Source organism: Balaenoptera borealis, assembly GCF_965194805.1.
Source record: "Balaenoptera borealis genome assembly, chromosome: 19".
Taxonomy (NCBI): Eukaryota; Metazoa; Chordata; class Mammalia; order Artiodactyla; family Balaenopteridae; genus Balaenoptera; species Balaenoptera borealis.
Window position 1 is genome coordinate 5,992,481 of NC_138878.1, and position 10,519 is coordinate 6,002,999.

General features: G+C 36.9%; 1 protein-coding gene across 14 annotated transcripts in view; it reads left to right on the top strand.

The window, feature by feature from the left end:
- SDR42E1 (short chain dehydrogenase/reductase family 42E, member 1) overlaps positions 1-10,519 on the top strand; it is a 46,649-nt gene that overhangs the window by 14,853 nt on the left and 21,277 nt on the right. For 5 of the 14 annotated variants that reach the window (XM_082366904.1, XM_082366911.1, XM_082366909.1 and 2 more), the window contains exons 2-4: positions 1,422-1,592; positions 8,885-8,964; positions 9,509-9,651. The gene's annotated coding sequence lies outside the window, so the exon portion shown is untranslated. Of the gene's footprint in view, positions 1-1,421; positions 1,593-8,884; positions 8,965-9,505; positions 9,652-10,519 lie in introns of all 14 variants that reach the window. The other 9 variants (XM_082366912.1, XM_082366914.1, XM_082366910.1 and 6 more) reach the window with 9 other exon arrangements.

Below are 10,519 nucleotides of genomic sequence, written 5' to 3' on the forward strand. Positions count from 1 at the left end.
AAAGCAATTATACTCCAATAAAGATGTAAAAAAAAAAAGATCTCCTCTAGACTGAGCTTGATCATGTCACTTGTCCTTCCTTTTCCACTTGGAGTCACACAGACCAATTTAGTCCCTGTTTCATTCAGATATTTGGAGACTACTATTGTGTCTTACCTTCTCCAGGTGGACGGTCCTCAGTTCTCTCAATTGCCCCTTATATATAGTAGAATATGTTCAGCTATTTGGAGACTACTATCGTGTCTTACCTTCTCCAGGTGGATGGTCCTCAGTTCTCTCAATTGCCCCTTATATATGGTAGAATATGTTTTATCTGATGCTTAGTGCCTGAAGCAGCCATATTTTTAAGAGTTCAAACATTTAAAAAATCATGTTGTTGCAATAATTGAAGAATATGTTGTTACGATGAATGTAGCATGGTGACAACGTGATTCACCAAGCAGAGAATGACCATGTGTTGATGTCACCATGACCCAAATGTCAAGATATAGATGTGGTAGTACAAGTCATAACAGATCATCTCACGGACATCAAGGTGGTCTTACTGGTAGCACAAGTTTTGTTATGATTTTCAAGCATTTGGATGATAACTAACATTTTAAGTGTTGAGGTGTAATTGTGCAAATATATAATATCTATTCTCTATTTCACATTGGGAGGCGGAAAAGACAACCAGATGGTGGTGTTGGATCGAGTCTTTTTTCTGTCAGTGAATTATGGTGAAGATGTCTAAATCATTAATTCCAAATAGGTCAGATCTCAATTTATTGTATAGGGTTTCAAGGATCCTTAGCAGCGTGGCTTTTCTTAGAATGGAATCCAAGTACTTACTTCTCCTCCGAAAGGTTAAGCCCAGAAGAGGTCACAATACTTTCAGTACAGTGCAAACAGCACAGAATAGAGCAAGATTATCACCTCCCCTATCCCTGAAGTTATATCTTTACTTATATGTCCAAAGACTCATTTGCTCTTTTAACAGTAGTGCCCTATGATTTACTTCCATTGTGTTTGCTATCAAGTTAAATTCCAATTTTTGTAGTTTTCTTGTCATTAAAATTACTTTGTTGTAAAATATAATGTGGAGAAACTATCCAAAATGTAAATGTAAGTAAATATCCATGAGTCCATACTGATATAGATAAATGATTGAAAAAGTAAATAAATGGAGAAAAGACAAATCTCCCATGCAGAAAATTTCCAAATAATTTATGTAGATATATCCACTCAAGGAGGTGAAACAGACCTCACACTTGAGTGTGGGCTGCACATAGTGACTTCCTTCCAAAACGCACAGCATGGAAACTGAGAAAGAGAGGAACCTGACATGGAGAAACCTGACAAACTCCATCTCAGCCAGGTGATCAAGGTCAACATGACCAGTGATAAGTCATGCAATGAAAATGGCACCATTATCATTGCAGGACATTCTACAAAACACCCGACCAGCACTCTTCAAAGCTGTCAAGGTCATCAAAAACAAGGAACTTCTGAGAAATGGTCACAGTCTAGAAGAGCCTAAGGACACATGATGAGTAAATGTAATGTGGCATCTTGGATGGGATCCTGGAACAGAAACACAGCAAGGACATCAGGTAAAAAGTATGGATTTTAGTTAATAATAATGTATCACTACTGGCTCATTAGTTGGGACAGATGCCCCACAGTAATGGAAGATGTTGACAGTAGGGGAAAGTGGGTGTGAGTATACAGTACTCCATACTATCTTCACAATGTTTCTATAAATCTAAAACTATTCTAAAATTAAAAGTTTACTTAAATATATAGTAATATATAAATATAAAACTATTAATAATTTTGTAATAAATATAATGGTACATATTATATACAATATATTATAATAAATGTTATTTATTTATATTATAATAAATCGTAAATGTAGCGATAGATATAAATATATCTAAGTAAGCTTTTTATCTTAGAATAAATTTACAGGAAATTATGAAGATAGTACAGAATTTTATTTATATATACATATACATGTATGGTACATATATATGCATACATAGTGATCTATTATATATTATATATAAATATAACAAGTATTATATAATATGTAGTTTTATGTATTTGAGATAATATATAATTTTACACAGTATATAATATATATATATATTCCAACAAATGAAAATAAATTATAACACCTTCTTGGTCAAGAAGAACATTTTCATGGGACTTCCCTGGTGGCACAGTGGTTAAGAATCCGCCTGCCATGCAGGGGACATGGGTTCGAGCCCTGGTCCAGGAAGATCCCACATGCCGCGGAGCAACAAAGCCTGTGTGCCACAACTACTGAGCCCGCGTGCCACAACTACTGAAGCCTGCACACCTAGAGCCCGTGCTCTGCAACAAGAGAAGCCACTGCAATGAGAAGCCCATGCACCGCAACAAAGAGTAGCCCCCGCTTGCCGCAACTAGAGGAAGCCCACGTGCAGCAACAAAGACCCAGTGCAGCAACGAAGACTCAATGCAGCCAAAAAATAAATAAATAAATAAATTTATTTATTTAAAAAAAAAAGAACATTGTCAGAAACTCCTAGAAACCCTTCTCATGCCCCCTCCCAATCACTGTTCTTTCTGTGTTTCTCAAAAGTAAGCACTATCCTAACTTTTAACACTATAATTTAGTTTTGCCTTTTTTTTAACTTTATATAAATGGAATTATACAGTAATTAATATTCAGCTTTATCATTCAACACTATATGGGTTCATTCATACTGTGTGGGTGCTTAATTTTCACTGCAGAAAGCGGGGGTTGGCAAACTATAGCCTAAAGGATAAATCTGGCCTGTGTAAATGAAGTTTTATTGGAACACAGCCATGCTCATTCATTTACTTTTTCTGTGACTGCTTTCCTGCTACAATGGCAAAGTTTAGTAGTTGAGAAAGAGCTCATAAGACCTGGAAAGCCTAAAATATTTACTATCTTGTTCTTTTTTTCTTAACATCTTTATTGGAGTATAATTGCTTTACAATGGTGTGTTTGTTTCTGCTGTATAACAAAGTGAATCAGCTATACATAAACATACATCCCCATATCTCCTCCCTCTTGTGTCTCCCTCCCACCCTCCCTATCCCACCCCTCTAAGTGGACACAAAGCACCGAGCTGATCTCCCTGTGCTATGCAGCTGCTTCCCACTAGCTATCTATTTTCCATTTGGTAGTATATATATGTCCATGCCACTCTCTCACTTCCTCCCAGCTTATCCTTCCCCCCTCCCCCTGTCCTCAAGTCCATTCTTTACGTCTGCATCTTTATTCCTGTCCTGCCCCTAGGTCTTCAGAACCTTTTTTTTTTTTTTTTTTAGATTCCATATATATGTGTTAGCATACAGTATTTGTTTTTCTCTTTCTGACTTACTTCACTCTGTATGACAGTCTCTAGGTCCCTCCACCTCACTACAAATAACTCAATTTTGGTTTTTTTATGGCTGAGTAATATTCCATTGTATATATGTGCCACATCTTCTTTATCCATTCATCTGTTGATGGACACTTAGGTTGCTTCCATGTCCTGGCTATTGTAAATAGAGCTGCAATGAACATTATCTTGTTCTTTATATAAACATTTTGCCAACCGTTGCTGTAGAGCGTTGCACTGCATAAGTATACCACTATTTACTTCTCCATTAATATTAATGGGGGATTGTTTTTCACTTTACTGGCTGTCATAAATAAAGCTGCTAGAAATGTCTCTTGAGGCACATGAGTATCCACTGCTGTTGAATATATTCAATGGAGTGGAATTGTGGGAGCCATAGGATATACATAAATTCAACTTTAGTGCCAGTTAACTTCAAAATGATTGCACCAATTCAAAGCAGAGTATGAGAGTTTCAATTGCTTTACCTTCTTTCCCCAAGTTTGCTATGATCAGGCTTCTTAATTTTAGCTGTTCTGACAGGTTTGTAGTAGGATCTAATTGAGATTTAAGTTTCATTTCTCTGATGACTAATAATTTTGAGCAACTTTTCATATGTTTATTGGCCATGTGGTATCTTCTTGGTGAAGTGCCTTATGAAGTTTCTTCTCCATTTTTCTAACTTCTTTAGATGGATGGTTTTTAAGCCTTTTTCTTCTTAAACTATATTCGTTTTAAAGCTATACAATATTTTCTAAGTATGTCTGAGCTGCATTCCCCATGTTCAGTGTGTACTATTTTCATTATTATTCACTGAAAAATATTTTATAATTTCTGTTGGGATTTGTTCTTTGTTCCATGGGTTATTTAGAAGTGTATTTTGTAATTTCCAAACATATGGGTAATTTTAGTGATAATTCTATTGCATTTTCTAGATTAGTTTTACTCTGATCAAAAAACATACGTGATTGCAGTCCTTTGAAATATCTTGAGTCTTGCTCTATGGTCCATCATACAGCTGATTTCTGTAAATGTTCACATGTACTTAAAAAGAATGTATGGTCTATTGTTGGTTCCACTATTCCATGCATGTCAACTAGATGTTTTGCATTCCTTTAGTTTCTTTTTGTTTTAAAACTTTTGTGCTTTATTTATTTATTTTGGCTGCACTTGGTCTTAGTTGCAGCAGTCGGGTTCTTCATTTCCGTCATGCGAACTCTTAGCTGCGGCATGCATGTGGGATCTAGTTCCCCGACCAGGGATCGAAACCAGGCCCCCTGCATTGGGACCATAGAGTCTTACCCACTGGACCACCAGGGAAGTCCCCATCCCTTTAGTGTCAATTTTGCTATATTCTTACATTTCAGATATGTCTTGTCAAAGCACCACATATTAGGGTACTTTTAAAAATTAATCCAGTATAATAATCTTTGTCTCTTAATCAAACAATTTAATTCATTTACCTTAAATGTGAGGGTTGATATATTTAGTTTAAACCCATCATTTTACTGTTTACCTTCTATTAGTCCTTTCTATTCTATATTACTTTCCTTCTCCTTTTTGACTTCTTTTGAATTATTGTTTGTTAGTCCATCTTCCACCCTCTCCCCTCATTACATTGACAGTTACATACTTTTTATGATTCTTTTAATAGCTACTTATGAGACTTATCAAACTCTAACATGACTTGGTATTTTGGCTCTCTATCTGCATAACACAGGACCTTTGAACACCTTAACACCATTCCACCCTTCCTGACTTAAATGCTGTTGTTGTCATAAATTTGTATTATCTAGATATGTCAAATCCCATATGACATTACTATATTTGTTTTATACAGTGTTCAGTTAATTTTCCCACAGAGTTGTTACCCTTTGTGGCTTCTCATTCCTTCCCACTTCCCCACACTTACTCCTGAGGTCATTTTTCTTTGGTATTTCCTTTAGTATGGGTGCTGGTGAGGAAATCTCTCAGTTTTTGTTTTTCTAAGAATGTCTTCACTTCACCAGTTTTGAAGAATATTTTCACTGGGTATAGAATTTCTAGTTGGCAGTTGTTTTCTTTCAGCATTTTGATGCGTCTGAGGAGATATGTTTTCTATTTTATCTGGCTCTATTGGATAAGCTCTCAGCAAAAGGGTTCATCCTAATTATCTTGTCTGCTGTTACCAGAAGTGAAGTTCCTGTGTCTTTTTTATACCTTCTGGTAATGCTCAGCTCTCCCTGTCCTTGTAAGATATATTATTTATATAAAAGTGGAAATCCTATTAAATTTTATGTAGTTAATATTGGGTCCACTGTTCTAGCCTGCTAGCAACATGTCATGGGAAAATCTATTTGTATTTTACATAGCTTTATCTAAGTGTTGAAGCAAGACATTTAATAAAACATTAATTCATTCATCACATGTTTATAGAGTTGCTACTATGTGCCAGGTGCTGTTCTAGGTACTGAGAATACATCAGTGAAAAAAAATGACTTGGTTCATGCTCTCATAGAGTTTAAATTCTAGTCAGGGAGACAGACCAGTAAATAGCTAATTCAATATAGCTATGAGAGATGTACCACTGGAAAACAGTTTTTCAAGTTGATTTTAATCATCTGACATTTATTTATCTTGCCAACAGTGATATCAAAGGTGACCTTGTCAAATCCCTTGCTGAAATCCAAAGTCAGTATGTTTATTCATTCTACCAATCAGCAGAGTAATTCTAACCTGACATATTTATTTACTAGTCAGCCAAGTTAATTCCTGATAACTGTGGAGTCCTCTTCTAAGATTACCCAAACCATTCTTTCAATAAGACCCATGATGAGAATCTAATTCCTCCCTCTGGTCCATGATTTTCAGAAGACATTTTCTTTCTCTTTTTAAAAAAGACAAGAAGCTGGGAGTGTAGGGCTTTCAGAACTCAAAATAATTTCTCAGAGTAATTAATCAATACACAAAACAAAAAGATGTAAAATATTGTATCAGAAACAGTAAACATGGGGGGTGGTAAAAATGCGAGGTTGTTAAACTGAATTTGAACTTAAGAGATCAGCAAGTTAAAATATATATGTATATATTTACACACACATATATGTGTATGTGTGTGTATATATATATATATATATATATATATACACACACACACACAAATACACATACATACCTCACAGTAACCATAAACCAAAAATCTGTAATACACACACACACACAGAAAACAGAAAGGATTCCAAATATAACACTAAAAATAGTCATCAAGTAACAAGGGAAGAGAACAAAAGAAGAAAAGAACAAAAAAGAACTACAAAAACCCCAAAACAACAAACTGGCAATAAGTACATACCTATCAATAATTACTTTAAATAGACTAAATGCTCCAATCAAAAGACATAGAGTGGCTGAATGGATAGAAAAGCAAGACCCATATATATGATGTCTATAAGAGACTCACTTTGGATCTGAAGACACACACAAACTGAAAGTGAGGGAATGGAAAAAGACATTCCATGTAAATGGAAATGAAAAAAAAGCTGGGGAAGCAATACTTATATCAGACAAAATAACTTTAAAACAGAGGTTGCAACAAGAGACAAAGAAGGACATCACATAATGATTAAGGGATCAATCCATGAAGAAGATATAACAATTGTAAATATATATACACAGCAATGTTCATTGCAGAATTATCTACAATTGCCAAGATATGGAAGCAACCCAAGTGCCCATCAATAGATGAATGGATAAAGAAAATGTGGTATATATAAACACACACACACACACACACACACACACACACACACACACAATGGAATATTACTCAGCCATAAAAAAGAATGAAATCTTGCCATTTGCAACACCATGGGTGGACCTGGAGGGTATTATGCTCAGTGAAATGTCAGACAGAGAAAGACAAATACTGTATGATTTCACTTATATGTGGAATGTAAAACAAAACAGAACAAATGAATAAACATAACAAAACAGAAACAGAGTCATAGATATAGAGAACAAACAGGGGTTGCCAGATGGGAGGGAAGTGAGGGGAGGAAAGAAATAGGTGAAGGAGATTAAGAGGTACAAACTTTCAGTTGCAAAATAAATGAGTTATGGGTATGAAATAAGTGTGAGGAATATAGTCAATAACTATCTAATATCTTTGGGTGGTGACATACTGTAAATAGACTTATTGTGGTGATCATTTTGAAATGCATGGAAAGACCAAATCACTATGTGTAACAGGAACAAACGTAGTGTTATGGGTCAATTATACTTCAAAAACAAAAAAGAAACTCATAGAAAAAGAGATCAGATTTGTGGTTACCAGAGGTGGGTTGTGGAGGGGAGGGCAAATTAGATGAAGGCAGTCGAAAGGTAAAAACTTCCAGTTACAAGATAAATAGTACTAGTACAACATAATAAATATAATTAACACTGTTGTGTATGTTATATGTGAAGATTGTTAAGAGACTAAGTCCTAAGAGTCCTCATCACACACAAAAAATTCTTTTCTATTTCTTTAATTTTTATCTATACAAGATGATGGATGTTCACTAAACTTATTGTGATAATCATTTCCTGAGGTATGTAAGTCAAATCATTATTTTTTATTGAAGTATAGTTGATTTACAATGTGTTAAATTCTGCTGTACAGCAAAGGGATTCAGTTATATATATATGTATACTCTTTTTTTATATTCTTTTCCATTATGGTTTATCATAGGATATTGAATATAGTTCTCTGTGCTGTACAGTAGGACCCTGTTGTTCATCCATTCTGTATATAAAAGCTCACATCTGCTCACTCCAACCTCCCACTCCATCCCTCCCCCAGCCCCCTCACCACAAGTCTGTTCTCTATGTCCATGAGTCTGCTTCTGTTTCATAGATAGGTTCATTTGTGTCACATTTTAGATTCCACATAGAAGTGATATCATACGGTATTTGTCTTTCTCTTTCTGTAAGTCAAATCATTATGCTGTGTACCTTAAACTTATATAGTGCTGTATGTCAATTATATCTCAATAAAACTGGAAGAAAACATTTTAATCCATAACTATGCCCATTGCATCAAGGTTGTTTGTAGGTAAAATCCAAATCTGGATCTCAGCTTCATAGAGGAAGGTATCCTATCTTTAAGTGTAGTAACATTTTATATTTTTAGTTTGTAGGCTGCAAAGCTCTTCCTGCGTAATTTTCTTAGAAAATCTTTGCTGTGATTCTGGCTGATAATTTTCCTGGGACTGCAACTTAATAATAAAATTGCCTAGATCAGTAGTTCCCAAATTTTTCGCTTCATAGACCAGTAAACTATTTTCAATATGAGACAGATACACATGGAGTCACCAATATTTAGCTTTGCCAAATGAAAATGCATTAAGAAATCAACTACCGACAGTCTGCACAAGAAAAGATATTTTAAAACTGAAAAGATGGACACAGTCTCGGAATAAAATGTGGTCTCACACTGATTCATTTTAACTTTATAAGAAACTTTCTATGCTGTCCTCCTTTTTCAGGTATCACCCCAGAAAAGAAAAACTTTGTCACCAACTGGCAGCAGGCAATGGATTGCCACTTGGGAACCAAAATGTGAGGTGTAAGAATGGAGAAGTTCTTGTTCTTAAGATGACAGAATTTCATGCTCAAGAGACATAGGGAACAAGTTATGGATTCTGTGGATAGAAAGCAGCATGTAAAATCCCAATACTTTTATCTCTGCTCTTGTTTGGGGGCCCATCCCCTTCTTGACTCTTAGCACTGACCACAGCAAGGGGTAATAAACAACAAGCACCAAAATGGAAAAGCCAAGTACAAACGCACACACAGGATCACATACACACACCCTTTAAGTTCAATAAGTATGTTTAAGCTCGGATTACAAGGTAGTCCTCCTCCTGCCAAGTAGGTTTGTAATCTCGATTAAAAAAAAAGATTTAAACATTCCTCTGCCAACCTGATGGTAATTTTGGCTTTAGGTACACATAGATATAAAACCTGAATATTCCGAAGTCTTTGGCTTTCTGGGACCTTCCTTCTCTCTCATAAGGCTGGAGTCCTAATGCCTCATACAGAACTCGACATTATCCCTGAGGATTTGGGGGGAGTTACATTTCTCATAAAGCATTTCCTGCCCCCAGCAGGTCCAGGTCCGGGTCTGGCTCCTACCAGCAATTCAGTTCCCTTGGACCCCAGTGATTCCCTTCAGGCAGCTGCGTGGGACTCTGAGCCCAGAGCCTTCTCTTCACACGGCAGAATGATCACCGTGTTTGTCCTCAGCGGGAGGGTGAGTTGAGACAGGCTGCACTTCTGTTCAATAACCTTTCACACAATCTCCTGCAGCGTCAGTAGGACAAGGCTCTCCTGTATGACAGACTTTCCCTGGAAGCTGCAGGGTGGGAGATGGCCACTAGGGGGCTGCACAGGGACTACCCGAGCATCGATTGCTTACCATCGCTGCTCCGTGAAACCCCTTGGCCCTGCCTGGCCTGGAGCATTTTCTCAGGCTGATCCTCTCCCCGGGACTCTACTCTGCTTGCTTCCAGTACTTTTTGTGCTAATGAAATAATTAAGTGGAATAGCAACGGGTGAAACAAAAGAAAGTTTAGCTGTCCTGGTTGAAGCCGAGGTGAGGTATGGGCAGCCTGCCGGGCTTTTCTCTCACCCCTGAGGCAGCCCCAAGGCACCGCCACAGGACCCAAGGGCTCCTGGACACATGACCAGATGATCTCTGATTTAATCTAAACTTGCAGTGAGGAACCTGAGGAACGGAGAGGGGATAACATTCGACTAGAGTCATACAGACAATGAGCATCAGAATTTGGTATATAACCAGGGCTCTTGCCGTGTGTGTGTGTGTGTGTGTGTGTGCGTATGTGTGTGTGTGTGTCTATATGACTATATGTGTGTAATTGTGAATATATATGACTCTGTGTATGTGTGTGGGTGTCTGTGGGTATGTGTGTGCATGCACGTGTATATACGTGTAGGTGTGTGATTATGTGTATGTTCACATTCGTGTGGGTGTGTGGGTATTTGTGGGAGTGTATATGTGTATGTGTGAGGGTGGGGTGTGTCTGTGTGTGAGTGTATGTATGTGTGCCTGGGCTGTGTGTGTGCAAGGCTGATGTGGCTTCCATCCTTGTTCCATTACA